Source organism: Hyperolius riggenbachi, chromosome 12, assembly GCF_040937935.1.
Source record: "Hyperolius riggenbachi isolate aHypRig1 chromosome 12, aHypRig1.pri, whole genome shotgun sequence".
Lineage (NCBI taxonomy): Eukaryota > Metazoa > Chordata > Amphibia > Anura > Hyperoliidae > Hyperolius > Hyperolius riggenbachi.
Window position 1 is genome coordinate 60,707,174 of NC_090657.1, and position 17,745 is coordinate 60,724,918.

Below are 17,745 nucleotides of genomic sequence, written 5' to 3' on the forward strand. Positions count from 1 at the left end.
ACCCCCCAATACCTCTACTAATACCAAAAAGACAAACAAGCAATGACGCCATCATTCCAGTGGGGGGGAGAGTCACCAACTATTTCGAAAAATGGCAACAACTGTTCAGCAATCAGTGGTTACTGAATATAATATTAGAAGGTTACAAAATAGAGTTCGAGCAGCCTCCCCCTCAAAATTTTGTCCTAACCCCTTGTCCAAAAGACCCATCTTTAAGAATAGCCCTTCAATCAGAAATAAGGTCACTTCTTCAGAAAAGGGTAATTCGTCAGGTTCCAGCATGCCAAAAAGAACAAGGATTCTACTCTCCAGTCTTCCTGGTAAAGAAGCCTCAGGGAACCTATCGATTTATTCTAAATCTAAAGAAACTAAATCTGAGGGTCAAATACAGAAAGTTCAGGATGGACAATATCCGATCTGTAGTTCATCTCTTACAGAAAGACGACTTCTTGGCATCTCTAGACCTAAAGGATGCATATCTTCATCTGCCAATCCATTTGTCCTGCCAACAATACCTAAGGTTCGCCGTGTGGATGGAAGGAGAGGTAAGACATTTTCAGTTTAATGCCTTACCTTTCGGATTATCTTCAGCCCCATGGCTATTCACCAAGGTTATGTCTGAGGTACTAGCCCTTCTCAGGTTAGAACAGATTAATATTGTCGGTTACCTTGATGATTTTTTATTATGGGGGTCTTCTGAGAAATCCGTGTTTGATCAGATATCTACAACTTTGAGCTTCTTCCAGGATTTGGGTTGGTTGATTAATTGGGAAAAGTCTGCCCTAGTTCCTTTCCAATCCTTAGAATTTTTGGGTTTCATTATTTCTACTAGAAAGGAGAAATTGTTGTTACCTGATAGGAAGATCAGTGCTATTATTGACAATGTTCTCTCGTTTCAGAAATTGAGAAGCATATCGCTAAGAAAGGCCATGGCACTTCTAGGTCTTCTAACTTCTTCTTTTCCGGCAATCCAGTGGGGGCAGTTCCATGCAAGATTCTTACAGATGTGGATACTAAAATCTTGGAACAGGTCTATGACGTCACTGGACAAGAAAATCGTCATTCCACAGAGTACAAAGGCTTCTCTTCTTTGGTGGAAACAGCTGGATCATCTATCTCCAGGTCGTCTGTGGAGTTTTCCTCATCAGAATACAATTACAACCGACGCCAGTTTATGGGGTTGGGGAGCCCACTTCAATTCTCAACCGGCCCAGGGAGCCTGGAATATGACGATCAGTTCACAGTCATCAAACAACAGAGAACTGCAAGCAGTGTGGCAAGCGTTACTACATTTCGGGCCCCAAATCAAGAAGTCTCATGTGAGGATAAGGACAGACAATCAAAGTGTGGTGGCTTTCCTAAACAAACAAGGGGGTACGAGGAGTCAATCCTTATGGGAAAAGACGACGAGGATCCTATTTTGGTCAGAAAGGAATCTCTCATCCTTAACAGCGACACACTTAAAAGGAACCTCAAACCAACTGGCAGACTACCTCAGCAGGAAGAGGTTGGATGCGAACGAATGGTCATTAGATCAGGAAATATTCCAGCAGGTGACGTTACAATGGGGCTGCCCAAAAATAGACTTGTTTGCAAGGAAAGTGAATACGAAATGCCAACAATTTTGTGCCCTGTTTCCAGAAGATCTACCATGGAAAGTAGATGCCTTCTCGATCAATTGGGGGGAAGTAATGATGTATGCATTTCCTCCAGTTCCGTTGCTAGCACGAGTGATAAAGAAGATTATACAGGACAGGGCTCGAGTAATCTTAATAGCTCCACTGTGGCCAAAAAAACCATGGTTCACGTCACTGAGGGCACTAGCAGTAACAGATCCGATAATATTTCCTCCTCTGCCACACTTGCTATCTCAGGGTCCAGTATGGCATCCGAACTTACACATGCTTCACCTTTCAGCTTGGAACCTGAATGGGGCATCCTGAAGTCCAAAGGGTTTTCAGATGAACTATCAGAAACTTTGATACAGAGTAGGAAAAAAGTGACTCGAGAAATATACCAAAAAGCCTGGAGAATATTTAACGATTGGTGTAGGGAAAGATCCTTTAACAATTCATCTCTTAAATCCGTATTGGAATTTCTTCAGTGTGGATATAAGAAAGGTCTTAGTATCAGCACCCTGAAAGTACAGGTATCTGCTCTTAGTGTGTTTTTAGAAAAACGATTAGCAGAGGAAAATCTGATTGTACGTTTTTTTCAGGCTTTAAAGAGACTTAAGCCAGCAATTAAAACAAAAGTACCTGCTTGGGATTTAAACATTGTTTTACAGGGTTTGTGTGAGGCTCCGTTTGAGCCATTAGCGCAAATTTCGGAAAAATTTCTTACCTTAAAAACCATTTTCCTGCTGGCAATTACTTCAGCCAGGAGAATTGGTGAATTACAATCACTATCCATTAGAGAGCCTTATTGCACCATTTCAGAGGATAGAATAACATTACGTCCTGATGCAGCTTTTCTACCCAAGGTAGTTTCCTCTTTTCACAGAAATCAGGAGATCTTCCTACCCTCCTTTTGCGAGAATCCTAGTAATGAAAAGGAAAGGAGACTCCATTCCCTTGACGTAAGGAGATGTCTTATACACTACATGGAAAGAACAAGTTCCTGGAGGAAAACTGACGCAATGTTCACCCTTTTTGCTGGAAAACAAAGAGGCAACAAAGCTTCCAAAGCAACGCTGGCACGATGGATAAAACAGGCTATCACATCAGCGTATCAGGTTCAAGGAAAGCATTTAATCTCTCCAATCAGAGCTCATTCTACAAGAGCAATATCAACCTCCTGGGCAGAGAGGGCAGGGGCATCTATAGAACAGATATGCAGAGCTGCTACCTGGTCAAGTCAGAACACTTTTGTGAAACATTATCGCCTAAACATCTCGGCTGCAGCAGACTTATCATTTGGAAGGAAGGTGCTGCAGGCAGTGGTCCCTCCCTAGATCCTATATCTTGTACATCGTCTCACCAGGGGTGCTGTCCAATGACGTTCTGGGAAAGACAACTTTACTTACGGTAACGTCTTTTCCAGTAGTCAGGACAGCACCCCTGCAACCCGCCCTTCTTTTGGGTGGAATAATAATTATGTAAGTAAGCATCTATGCGGTCCGTGTCATCTATTGTATTAACTGAGTTACTGGTGGTAAGATAGTGGCTTATGTATGGCTGCCAATTTGTTATGCAAATCTTTTCTTTTGCAGTTCCTGTCCACGATTGGGAGGGAGACAAGTCTCACCAGGGGTGCTGTCCTTCTGACTACTGGAAAAGACGTTACCGTAAGTAAAGTTGTCTTTCTACTTATTCCCTGACGAGTGCTCTATTTTTAATGAGCCGAAACATGTCGGTTTTGGTGGACGGGTTTTCTTTATTAATTTTGAAGTAACTCAGCATATATATATTTTTGCTTGGCCAAAAACCTCTTATATGGGTCTTCTGCGGTAGAAAATATCTCCACTACCCAGTGAAGTATGTGCAATAAGTAAAATGAAGAAAATATTAAACTAAAATATAAACGTTTTTCATTGATATGAAGTAAAAGTTATGTTTTATTAGGTTTCAGACAAGGTCTTGAATCGTAGTGTAAGTCAATGGTAGTGTTCACACTGTAGCGATCACCGGTGATTAGCGATTTGCTGAAGGTGCATGCAGCATTTTTGGAACCATTGCATGCACCTTCACAAAACGCAATCACTCCTAAAACGCTTTACTGTCACCGGCGATCAGCCAAACGCTACCAAAGCACTTGCCTACCAAGGTTTTACTGTAATCTGTAAGGTATTTATAGCAGAAAAGACAAATTTGGGAGGACACTTTTAAAAAAAATTATAAATTTAAATATCTTAGATGGTGTTCCAACACACCTAAGTCATCTTCATGGAATATAAGGAAATACAGAGCCGGATTTAGGGCTCAGGAGCCTATAGGCACAGGCATTCTTGTGCCTTAAACCCCGCCCCTCAATTCAGGCCACACCTCCATATTAGGTAGGCATTCCTCCTACCCTGACTAGGTACAAACACAATTGCTAACTTCAAGTCAGAGCAATATCCTGACTCTATCTGGGCAGCAGACGCTAGTCAGCCAATCAGGTGCACTGTCATAAACCCTTTGCCTGCTGTACCATACCTAGCAGGAATTACATAGATTAGCATTCAGGTGGGAGGCTTCGGTTGGATGCAATCGTGAATTGCGTCATTTACAGGGACGCCCCGTGTAGGCACATCTCCCACACGGTCCCCTCCCTAACCACTCACCTGTCAAGCGCATCCTAGAAGCTGCAAAAAATAAATTTAAAATCGCAAACACTGGTCCACATGACAGCCCAGGGGCCCCAGGTCTCTCTCACTCACTGGGGCCCCTGGGCTGTCATGTGGACCAGTGTTTGCGATTTTAAATTTATTTTTTGCAGCTTCTAGGATGCGGTTGACAGGTGAGTGGTTAGGGAGGGGACTGTGTGGGAGATGTGCCTACACGGGGCGTCCCTGTAAATGACGCAATTCACGATTGCGTCCAACCGAAGCCTCCCACCTGAATGCTAATCTATGTAATTCCTGCTAGGTATGGTACAGCAGGCAAAGGGTGTATGACAGTGCACCTGATTGGCTGACTAGCGTCTGCTGCCCAGATAGAGTCAGGATATTGCTCTGACTTGAAGTTAGCAATTGTGTTTGTTGCAGTTGGCATTCAGTTTAGAGGTGGTTGGGTGAGTTCCCTGGAGGTGAGAGGTCCAGGGCTTGCCCGCACTTCCCTCTAGGTGTCGCATGGTGGTTTGGGGGCCCCAGTGAGTGAGTGAGACCTGGGGCCCCTGGGCTGTCATGTGGACCAGTGTTTACCCTGACTAGGTAGCCAGATTTTCCCCAGTATTTGGCAACCCCACTAATCTAGGTAGTAAATGTGCACCCCCCCCCCCCAAATATAGGGAACCAGGTGTGCCTCTACCCCAGTATTAAGTAGCCTCTCCAGTAGGTAGGGGTAGATTTGGGGAGGGGAGCCGCCTCTCCTACATAAGGTGCATGTAGGCATGTGCTTTATGGTAAATTCGGCCCTGAGCAAATATAAAGGAAAAACATCTGGAAACCAGTGGTGCATGTAGAAGAAGTCTTTAGTCCTTAATTTTAATAATGCAGATAAAATACACAGCAATACAGTAGAGGTTCCTGGTTATCCGGAACTCAACTAACCAGCACAAATCGCCAGCATTACTTGCAGCAGGGGAAGGCCAACTTCTTAGGCTGTTTGTGGGATTTGCTGAGCTTAGACTGGGTTCCATGGCTCCCCAAGGTTAATGTACTTTCAATTACTGGATTTTAACATGTAATACATAGTTCATTATATGTATTTAGAGTGGGATTATTACTATATTAGGCCTATATTTTTTATTTTATTTTTCATTTATTTTTTTAGCAATCAAATTTTTATTGATTTTTTTTGAAAAAGCTGCACAATACAATAACAGATATACATCTTATCTCAGTGTTATACAGAATAGTGAGAAATGTGCCTTGATGGTTTCACATGTAATGTCAGAGAGAAAAGCAGGTTATCGTGCAAACACAAAGATTGGTGTATACATCAAATCCATTGCAGCCATGTAAATGGGGAAGGAGTGGTAGGTATGCTTTATGGGAGGTAGGGGGGAAACAGGAAGGGGCAGAAGGATGGGTAAGAGGGGGTAACCAATTAGACAACTAAGGTCAACCATTTATATTACTTGCAGAGCATAAAACAGAAAACTAGTTCAATGTTGTCATCCCTTCAGTTTACAAAGGTGGTAAGAGGCACCCAGAAGTAGATAAATCTGAGTTAAAAACAACTGAAAATAGTAAAAATAGAAAAATAGAGATGGCTTACCTCCATAGCAATAAGTTCATATAAATATGAATTTCTTTAAACACAGGCAAAGCGTTTCGTGGGTCTGCACGCACTTCCTAGGCTGAATAAAGTGCCAGAGATGTATTAGAGCCAGGTACGGAGCACCTCTCCAAGGAGGTACATGCCTGACTCTGCTACAACTCTAGCACTTTGGCCTGAGGAAGTGGGCGCAACCCACGAAACACGTTGCCTGTGCTAAATACAGTTGTTGAGGTAAGCCACTTTTAGTTGTTTTTAACTAGGAGGGGTATATGTTGGTACCTACTGGCTTTGCCATCGATAGGACCTTTGTTGTTTTTCCCAAGAGTGGGACCACATTCAGCTCCAGCCGGACACCCGAGTGGAGTTGGGTTTATAGATCTCCACCTGCTTTCAGCAGTTGTTGCCTCTCGTGCAACTTTCCTTTGCGAGTACCCTAATCCTCTTTGTTTTCCATCACTCTTCTTGTGACATACTGCACCATTTGGGTTCCCGTTGTCTCTGTGTTCTTTTTAAGGGGCGTTTGGTCACCCTTCCTTGCAATCCATTTAGTTTAGGAGCAATGTGCAGTTGGGAACCTATCGCACTAAGCTTGATTTGGTTTTTGTTTTTTGTTTTTTTTCCAAATTTTTTTTTATTGGAAAGTTTGAACAAAAACCCGAGTATAAAATAAAATGGCACAAGAAAAATGTGTTTAACATCAAGTATTAAGTATGACATTTGGTTGAGTTTTCGGTACAAATGGAAGGGTTTTGATAGTCCAAATCATCGAGCGGAGCTCCAGTTTAGAATATTATGGATTAGGTATGAACCAAGTTGTCTATATAAGTCTTCTCAGGATATTTCTGGACAAAGTGATCGTAACAATAGTAATAATTGGCAAGATAATATACTATGTATATAGAGAACAGAGAAGAAACCTCTTATGTATCTTGAATAGTTGAGAAGTTGGTATACACTAGAACGAAGTTAGACTAAGGCTGGTTTCACAGTGGGATGTTAAAGTCCCACGTTACAGCAGCCAGTAACGCAGCCTAACTCACTGTAAAATCAATGTGCTGTTCACAGTGCACACGCTGGGTTAGGGTATAACGCTGCACGTTAAATGAAAGTGCAGCATGCTGTACGTTATACCCCTATAGCTGCGTTAGTTTGTTTGCACATGCTCAGTGACTAGCCACATGGCTAATTAATATTCACTGCACTGTGGTGACTCGTGGTGGAACTCGTAGTGTTGTCCGGATCATGAACGAATCGTATTGAACAATAACCTGTATTGAATTCAATTTACAAAAAAAAATTAATTGCAAAAAAAAGGTTGAAAATTATTGGAAATTAATTGAAACACTTTTTGCACAGAAATCCTGGGGAAATTGAACGCCAGGGTGGTTAAATCTGCATTCAGTGTCCAGCAGGAAAACTACCATTGTCTGCATTGAATAGATCAATTACGTTGGATAGGCACAAGCACCTAGACATTCAATTAGGAAATGTCTACCTAGCCTCTAATTAGGAAACCCTTAATCAGACAGTTGCCTGACCATTTTGAAGCCTATACAGGTGATCGGCTACCTGTTGGTCTGAATAGGAGAGCACGAAATGCTAAATTGGTTTGCTAGCCTCTGGCAAGTAGATGGCTGATTAGGCCAATAGCCAGCCATGTCCTTACCTTTGATCTGCTATGAAATGCTGTCTCTCAGATGTTTATTTTGCTTGGGCAATTGTCACCTGGAGTAGGGAAGTCTTTTTGATGTGTGTGTGCTAAAATACAATTTTACCTGTGGAAATTAGATCTATGGGGAGATGTGAAATGTCTGCAAAGTTCAAAGTGGGACAGGCAAAGCCTTGACATTTGCATGTCACAGCTAGCCCAGATGTGACAGGGGGCTCTGCAGACGGTGATGTCACACTTTGGGGAAATGACATTAGTTGTGGGACTGAACATCTATTGCCCCGGGCAACAAATCTGCCTATAAGAGCCAGCAGAAGACCTTCACAAATGATCTTCTCTTGGAGGTAGCGCATAGCTGGAGATGATCCTGATCAAATCGGAAATTCGTGCCCTCCCACGACCAAGTTAGACCTCGTATTGGTAATGTTTGCTCCCGTTTTATTTTTATGCAGACTGTCTTGTGTATCTTTATAATTTTTACTTTGTTTTGTAAATCCTTTTGTATATATTCTTGTCTGCACTGTTCCACTTTTTTTCTGGAATATTAACCACTTGAGGACTCAGCCTTTACCCCCCCCCCCTTAAGGACCAGCATGTTATTTTATGATCTGTGCTGGGTGGGCTCTGCAGCCCCCAGCACAGATCAGGTTGCAGGCAGAGCGATCAGATGGCCCCCCCCCCTTTTATCCCCCTATGGGGATGATGTGCAGGGGGGGGTCTGATCGCTCCTGCCTGCCTGGGTGTTGCGGGGGGGGGGGGGGGCACCTCAAAGCCCCCCTCCGCGGTGAAATTCCCTCCCCCTCCCTCTCATCCCTGGTGGTCGGGGCTGCACAGGACGGTATCCGTCCTGTGCAGCCTGTGACAGGCTGTCCTTTGTCACATGGCGGCGATCCCCGGCCGCTGATTGTCCCTTATCGACGATCTGCCTTACGGCGCTGCTGTAGCAGCAGCGCCGTTCAATGTAAACAAAGGAGACAAACGTCTCATGCGTTTACATTTAGTCTGCGAGCCGCGATCAGCGGCTCGCAGGCTATTTACGGAGACCCGCTCCGTGATCTAACAGGAAACGGCCGCTCGCGCAGGCTGCCTTTCCTGATTAATTAGGAAGGCACCTGGCGACGCAGATGTGTGTCGCTGGTCCTCCAGCTACCACTTTGCCTCCGCACGATATGAGGGTGCGGTCGGCAAGTGGTTAAATCTTTATTTAATAAGTTTGACTTCTGCTGTACTAGCCCAAATTCATAGCCTGGAGAGACTGCAGTTAGTGTGTGTGTGTGTGTGTGTGTGTGTGTGTGTGTGTGTGTGTGTGTGTGTGTGTGTGTTTCCTGTAATTGGCCTAAGCGCGAAGCTGACCCAAATACAAAAATGCTGGAGTGCAGACCACTCGACACCAGAGTGGGAATTGTTGAAGTGTCTAGCAGCAGCTAGTGGTGGCAGTGAGAAGTGTTTCGAGGGGCAACAGCCTTGTGTTAGCTTGAATAAGGCTGCTTCCCCTCTTGATCTGGTCAAACCCGCAGTCGGGAACCGTATCTGCAGGCGTGCCGCGGGGACGGTTCCTGACAGGATGAGCTTGATTTCTTTTTTTATTTCAATTGAGATTATAGTAATATGCTCTAAAGATAGGGGTGAAATGCCTGGACAGGGGTGCAAATTCAGTGCTTGCCATAGGCACTATTTATAGTAGATTGTGTGGGTGTACTGTCTGAATCAAGCAGAAACCGCACAGGAAATTTGGCTGCAGCTGTTGCCGCCGTTGGCGGTAATGTGTATTATGTATAAAGCAGCGCTTAGTTAGAAATAGCTGGCACCCGAATCACATCTTACCCCCTGAGTCTATGGCAGCCTGGAGGGGTAATAATAACTTTTCCTTTCTTGACCTGACTTCAGGTACACTTTATAGCGAACATAAGGTTAGAGTGATATGGAAGCTGCCATTTTTATACCCTTTTAAACAATACCAGTTGCCTGGCAGTGCTGTTGGTCTTGTGGCTTCAGTAGATTAACAACCCTGAATCAAACCTGTGCCTAATTTAGTCTGACACCAGTCAGAGCCCCTGACCTGCATGCTTGTTCAGGGTCTATGGCTAAAAATATTAGACACAGGATCACAGGGACAGCCAGGCAACTTGCATGCGTTTAAAAGGAAATAAGTATGGCAGCCTACATATCACTCTCACCTCAGGTTCCCTTTAAATATAATTTACAGTATTTTTGAATTTGGTTGGTTTTGTAAGATAACTTACAAAATGTTTTCTATCATCTATACCATTTTATTTTCTTATCTCTTTTATTGGCTAGCTGAACACACGTAGTTCCCTTTTTACACACAAGTTCCTTTACGGGAGGATGAAAGTGCTCCTTTCCATCTGCTATGTTGTGATTTAATTATTGAACGATTCACATTTGACTTTTTTTTTTTTTTTTTTTTTTCAGGGGCACGAGGTTTAACCACTTAACGACCACGGTCAGCCGATCGGCGGACCTAGGTGTTAAGTGGTTTTACATGGAAACGGCCGCTTTCCATGCCAGTTCATGGAGGGTGTCTCCGTGAACAGCCTGCGAGCCTCCGATCGCGGCTCACAGGCTAAATGTAAACACACAGGGAAGAAATCCCCGCTGTTTACATCGTCGATCCTCGGCCTCTGATTGGCCGGGGATCGCCGCAGTCTGATAGGCTGAAGCCTATTAGAGGCGGTGCAGGATGAATCTCCGTCCTGCGCCGCCCAGGGGAAAGACAGGGAGGCTGAAAATCGCTGCAGAGGGGGGCTTTGAGGACCCCCCCCCCCCACGCAAGGCGAAAATAGCTGGCGGCGATCAGACCCCCTAGTAGGATATCCCACTAGTGGGGGGGGAAAGGGGGGGGGGGGGGAGTCTGGTCGCCCTGACTCTATCCTGATCCGTGCTGTGGGCTGGAGAGCCCACGCAGCACAGATCAGGTAAAAATGGCTTGGTCCTTCAGTGGTTAACATGGGATTTGTGGTGCCCCTTTTCCACCCATGCAATTTTTGTGCATTTGCGATTGGCCTATACTGTACTTAATTTCCAATGCCTGACGCAAAAAGCTCCTAAAAACACTTATTTTACATTTTGGACAGCATGGTGATAACTACGATACTAAGATAACTACGATGAGGTTTCCCCATAGTTATGTAGATTATGAGGAAGGTAATGATCGGTACTGGAAGATTGACCTCTACCCAATCCAAGTAGGGTGAATTCAAATTCTTCTGTTGTAAAAAAAAAAACTTCTGTTGTGAAAAACACAACAATGTTTTAAATATTGGGCAGCACAGTGGCGTAGTGGTTAGCACTCTCGCCTTGCAGCGATGGGTCCCCAGTTTGAATCCCAGCCAGGTTAACATCTGCAAAGAGTTTGTATGTTCTCCCCGTGTCTGTGTGAGTTTCCTCAGGGCACTCTGGTTTCCTCCCACATCCCAAAAAACATACAGAGAAGTTAATTGGCTTCCCCTAAATTGGCTCTAGACTACGATACATACACTACACTACACTACACGATACATACATGGGCATGACTATAATAGGGACTAGATTGGGAACGCCTCTTTGGGACAGTTAGTGACAAGTCAATATATACTCTTTAAAGCACTGCGTAATATGCTGCGCTATATAAATACTTAAAAGAAAATCATGATCACAGTACCTTTGCAATGGTAATTGTGATTTTCAGTGGAAAAGAGTGAAAAAGTCAGATTTGTTTGTAAGTGGAGTGTGATGGTCAGAGCAGATGTCTGCTCGTTTCAGGTCTGGATGTAAAGGAAAAGGTCCTGGATGTTGTCAGTTGTTGAAAATGTGCAACAACGCTTTCCTGCAGATTAGTATGGGATCCAGGGCTGCTGTGTATTGGGAGAAGGGTGGGCCTTACACGCCACTCCTCCAAGTCCAGGCCTGAGTCTGGCAGCCCCCCCCTCCCTCACCTAGGGCCCGCCTTCCGCGCTCCCCCCCACCTCCAGAATTTCAGCCAGCCAGCGGAACGGCTTACCGAGAGCGATAGCTCTGCATGCCGCTGGTCTGGTCTTCTGCACTGACACTGTCCAATCACGCTCTCGCAGTACTTCCTGTGAGAGCGTGATTGGACAGTGCAGTTCAGGAGACCAGACCAGCAGCGGCACGCAGAGCTCTTCTCTCGGTAAGTGATTCCCGCTTGTTGCCGCTGCTGGCTGCAATTTTGGAGGGGGGAGCGTGGAAGGGGGGGCCCTAGGTGAGGGAGGGGGGAGGCTTCCCCCCCCCCCTGCCGCTCTGTGCCCACTGCCTCCCCTTCCAGCGTGGGACCCCCCCCCCACACTAACTGGGGACCTGCCTACCTAAACTGGGGAAACCTATAGACCTTTCCTACCTAAACTAGGAAATCTGCCGGCTGCCGCCAATCTGATTGCATTTTGTGGGGATATCTGCCCCGCCAATATGAATGCATTTTGTGGGGAAATCTGCTGCCATTTGATTACTTGATGAATTATCATGAGGCATGTAATTAGTTGATGATTTTATCTAAAATGTATCTGGTCGGACCTAATTTCTGTGAATAACACCGCTACTTATTGTGTTTGTGTGTGTGTGTGTGTGTGTGTGTGTGTGTGTGCGTGTTTTTTTATTTTTGTTTTTTTTCAAAATTTCTAGAGTACATGTGTATGTTAGGAATGGCCCGAACCTCCGATTTTAGGTTCGCGAACCACAATAGACTTCAATGGGGAGGCGAACTTTGAAAACTAGAAAAATTTATGCTGGCCACAAAAGTGGTGGAAAAGATATTTCAAGGGGTCTAACACCTGGAGGGGGGCATGGCGGTGTGGGATACACGCCAAAAGTCCCAGGGAAAAATCTGGACACAAAGCAGCGTTTTAAGGGCAGAAATCACATTGAATGCTAAATTGCAGGCCTAAAGTGCTTTAAAACATCTTGCATGTGCATACATCAGTCGGGGAGTGTAATTAGAGTACTGCTTCACACTGACACACCAAACTCTCTGTGTAATGCACCGCAAACAGCTGTTTGCGTTGTGACAGCCATACTGGACTGGTGCGCACCATGGCCAGAGTGCAGGCCGTGGTGGTTTTCAAGCCCATATGGTCGCCGGGCTGTGGTAGCTCAATGATTAGAACAGTGACTGTCCAGCTAATCAAATTTGGTCTGTCCACAATGAAGCAACGACCTTATCTTTGGTGTGCCACCTCCCTAGACACTCATATAGCCGGCGGTCATTGCTTCATTGTGATACGCAAGCCCCTTCACCGCGGCAAGGTAATGATCATGAAGGAGAATTGGCACATGTACATGCCGTTTTTTGTTGTTGCAGGTGCAGTGCAGCCAGAAAAATAAGGCAGGCATGTACACGCACCAGAAAAATTATTACAGCGGCCGCTGCTAGCAGGAATCCACCTGGAGTCCTGGACCCTGTTGGTGGTGGCGGAGAAGGCAGTCAAGCGGCCTGCGGGCAGAGATGCTGTGTGGGGAGCGACTTAGTCTTGGGGAAGTCACACGGCGTGCAGGCAGAGATGCTGTGTGTGGGGACTGACTTAGTCTTCGGGCAGGCCTGAGCGTGCTTTGTAGACCAGGCATCCGTGGTCAGATGGACCCTTGACCCAACGCTGTGTGCCAGAGATGTGACCACTTGCCTTTCAACATCACGGTACAGTTTAGGTATCACCTTTTTTTTTGAGAAAAAATTGCGGCCTGGTATCTTGCACTGCGGTGTGTGGCTTTGCTTTTGTGTGCTGCTTTCCCTCAGGTGGTCATCCCCTTGCAGTTTGTGCTTTGTAATCCTGTGCCTTCGTAAGGCAGTTGTCCCTACGCGGGTCTTGGTCTTTCCACGGCTCAATTTTTGGTGGCAGAGGGTACAGAAGGCATTGCTCTCATCTGAGGCAGACACACAAAAAATTTCCACACTGCTGAGCCCTGGGGTGATGGCACTTTGGTGGCAGCCTACTGAGTGTTAAGTGGGGCGCCAGAATCAGAGCAGGAGGAGGAAGATATGTCACGGTTCCGTGCGGAAGCTGAGAAGGATGAGGTGTTCTGTGTTAAATGGTCAACTACGTCCTGACAATATTGGGGGTTGATGGCAAGTGCCTTCTTCTGAACACTGTACTTTGGTCGAGGGCCGCACAAAATCACAACAGCGCGACCTCGAACAGATCTGCCAGGTGACCTGCCTCTGCCTTTTTGTTTTGTCCATATTAGGGGGGGGGATGAAGTGAAAGGTATGCACTGACTTGACTAATACAATGTGCAGTCACACAGGTGCAGTTAACAGGTATGCACAGAGTGGTATATCACACTGCGTGCACTCATGTAGGTAGGTGGATACCGATCCCAAACATTCTGATACTGTCCCATTAGTGTGGTGAATTCAGCAGCTGTGAACTTTAAGGGAAAAACCTGTACTGGAGGCATTATTGGCAGATTCGATAGATGAGTTTTCATCTGCGTTCTAATGCTACATACACACTTGAAAGATAAATGAAATATATCAGACCAATTTCCGATCTTGTTCGTATTTTTAGCATCTAGATTATTATATCGGGAACGCGCACTACCGGTATAGCAAGTGCTATTAGTATTCCTACCAGCGCAGTGTTTTTTGTATATTGAATGTTCTTAGTTTTAGTTTAAAACACATTATAAATAACCTAAGTGTACCATACTGTAACAAGTAACAACAAATGTCATAACAAAAATAGAGCATCTGCTACATGACGACGTATGTATATATTTTTGAATTTTTTTTTTTACCTCCTAATTGTTTTTTAGCATACTTATGGTAAATTCACAAAAGTTTGATAAACATTTATGCGTCCATACAATGCACTAAATTTTACTGGGCGTAATGCATAAACAGCAGCACGTGTGAGAGCAATGTTTGTTTGCTTTTTTTTTTTTTTTTTTTTATGGTGTTACCCAATGAGGAGCTTTTTGTTTTGAGACCCAGTGATATTGAAGAAGCTTGAAGTGCTTATTGCCACTGGTAATTGTGGGGAATCCCAGATTGTATTGAGATTGATCGTGTATGGTCGGGGGTGACCAGCTAATATCCCCAATGCACTGCTAGATCTTGAGGGTCCATCTCTCCGGTGAGTGACGTCCTTTTTTTGGGTGTGGTGGTCACCTGTAACTGTAGATCATCTATGTTGTAAAGTGGGGTGGCGCTTAAAGGACACCTGAGGCAAAAAAAAACTAATGAAATAAATGATTGTATCTATCTTCCTTCTCCTAATAATGACTTTTTAAGATTTTCCACAGTTTTCCTTTATGGTTATATTTTACGTTTTTAAGTTTTAACTGGTCAATGAATGTGTTATTGAGCAAAAAACCATAGAAGCATGCCAGAGCTAAAATTTGAACTATTGATCCTTATCTCTTTCCTGCTCTCAGAAGCCATTTTCTGCTAGGAACGTGTTTTATAGTTAGACTGTCAGTGAGGGTCACACTGTAGTCACTTCCTGTCTGAGTCAGGACTGAGTCAGCCACTTACATGCCTGATATTTAACTCTTTGAGGCAGAGAAAGGGGGAAAAAAAAGGAACACAGCATAGTTATTTGTGTGCTAGGCACTGTACATGCACATGTCTATCTCATCATGTCACCTTGGGTATCCTTTAAACTGCAAATTAACATTATAACAGGGAGTGCACCTATTTTTCCACTCTACTTTTTTTTCTATTTAGAATGTAGGGTGCTTGTGCGCACTAGTATACCTGGTTGCGTATCGGTGTAAGACAACTTGTCTCTGTTGCCCATCACAGTGGTATGGCACAGTCTTCCATGCTTCACGAACAAAATATAATAAAAATAAAAACCTAAAATGAAATAAAAAAAATAAATACAGTCCAGGTTAGCTACCCTGCAACTATCATAAAAAGCAAATATTATATTAAAATACTAACAGAAAATGCAGGTAACTTAGCTCTCAAACAGACCAAAATAAAGTTGATGCGGTGTTACTCATAATTCAGCTCTATCGTATAGTCTAAAAAAAAGTGTGTTAGATGAAGCAAAAACAACTAGTGTTGATAAATAACGTTGCTAGACAAATGGTTGAGGCTGCATTCACAGTGGAACGTTGCGTTGTAAAGCCATGTTTAAAGTCACAACGCAGCATTATAACGCAGCGAAAACAAAGTGGTAATACACATTAACACTGCGTTACCGTTGCATACAGTAGGTACAGTAAAGCCTTCAGGCAATGAAAAGTATATTTACCTGTACCTGGTAACGTGTGCGTTTAGAGGTAATTCACTACAGCAGTGAGTTGTCATAACGCTACACATTACAATGCGACGCTAACTTCGCACTGTGAACACCCCATAGGATTAGCATTGCAGTGCGGCAAGCTGCGTTATAAGAGTTTATAACGCAGCTCCACAACGTCCCACTGTGAATGCAGCCTCAAAGTTCTTCAGATGGCAAAAGCGTAAATGAGTCTGTACTGAAACAGATCAACCCAAATGGACTCAAGAGGAATTGATGTGAAAATTAAATTGCATCAGACATGAGGTTTGTACAGTCCTAATCCTGCTTAGATCTAGGCCTGTTTTCTTTATTCTCACGATGGGGATTAAGAATCCAGGGCACTAAGGCCTGGTGCACACAGAGCGGTTTTTAAAGCCATCCGCAAACCGCTTCCGCCTTGGAAAACTCTTAGCTAATGTATTTCAATGGGTTTGCGTTTTTAGCAAACCGCAAATGTGGGTCCTGCAGCACTTTACATTGAGGCAGAAATGCTTCTGCAAACCTCAAAAGTATAGAAAAAGCTCAAACCGCTCTGGAAAAGGCTCCCCCCCCCCCCTATATTGGCCCTAGACTTCAATATGAAACACAATACACATGTAGACATATGACTAACTAGGGATTAGATTGTAAGCCCATTGAGGGACAGTTTCCCCCCCCCCCCCCCTCTCCCCCCTAGTCCTTTAAAGAGACACTGAAGCGAAAAAAATATATGATGAATTGGTTGTGTACTATGAATAATTACTAGAAGATTAGCAGCAAAGAAAATATTCTCATATCTTTATTTTCAGGTATATAGTGTTTTTTTCTAACATTGCATCATTCTCTAATATGTGCAGATTACACAACACTCTGCATTCAAAATGATTATTTCAGAGCAGTCTGTGAACTAATGACCTCTCCTCTGGCAGAGGAAAAGTAAAAAATTAACTAACAGTTGAGATAATAAAAGTCAGAAAATAGCCCTCTCCACGACTTTGAAAGTCGTAGAGCTTAATGGCTTTTTTTGTGTAGAGATAACTAATTGTTTCCAGTACAGGAAGATTTAAGAAACTCCAGACTGATGTATCTGATCTTAATGTTTTATTTCGTAGCTGTACTACACATACAAATCATAATATCATACATTTTTTTTCGCTTCAGTGTCTCTTTAAGTCGAGGACTCCTTGTATTTTAAAGCAGTGAATTGTTCCCCCCCCCCATTTTGGGGGTAGAAAATGTGTCTGATATTCCAAAAAATACAGTATTTTTCTGGAGGGTGTTTTAAATGATTATAAACCCCCTGGTCTCTATAACAAATCTAATAAAAGTGACATCCCAGTTTTGGCACACTTTCAGGACTAAGTTTCAATGTAGGAAAATCGGAGGTGTTTTTTGCAATGCAACCCATGAGATATCACCGTATATAACATATAACTTAACAGTATATAACATATAGTATATAATCTATAACTTAAAAATTTAAAATGTACCTGCAGCGGGAATTTAAATCAGTTAGATACTTAAGTAGAGTGAATCCTCTGGATAGTCCATGGGTTTCCTTGATTGTCCCTTGGCCCACCATTCAGTGCCCTGATGAATGCTTATGTGGCTGTGCCAAAACTTAAACTAAGGAATCTGAAATTAAATTAGCAAAAATCCTTGCAATGTATAGTTTTAAACAGATGGATAATTTATTATTGATTTTTTAATTTTAAATTTTTTTTTTATTCACTCAACAAAATCTATCACTTTAAGCTCAGATAAGTGTACTATGGAGTATCACAAAATGCAAAGACAATGGCCTCGATTCATAAAAGCAGTGCGATAAAAAAAATCTGGTAGGGAAAATACCGCATTCGGTATTTTAGACCTTTAGTGTGCTAATTCATAAAGATTTTCACAGCTGCCTTTTTCGGTAAATTACCGCAGCCCATGGAGTGGTAGAGGTGAAGTGTAGTGATATCTCTCTTTTGTTACAAGCTGTAATTACGGT

General features: G+C 43.6%; 1 protein-coding gene across 2 annotated transcripts in view; it reads right to left on the reverse strand.

The window, feature by feature from the left end:
- LOC137542517 (nicotinamide N-methyltransferase-like) overlaps positions 1-17,745 on the reverse strand; it is a 103,810-nt gene that overhangs the window by 41,610 nt on the left and 44,455 nt on the right. The window contains exons 1-2 of one of the 2 annotated variants that reach the window (XM_068264494.1): positions 17,273-17,323; positions 15,239-15,340 (exon numbers count right to left, since the gene is read on the reverse strand). The gene's annotated coding sequence lies outside the window, so the exon portion shown is untranslated. Of the gene's footprint in view, positions 1-15,238; positions 15,341-17,272; positions 17,324-17,745 lie in introns of those variants that run through there. The other variant, XM_068264495.1, reaches the window with a different exon arrangement.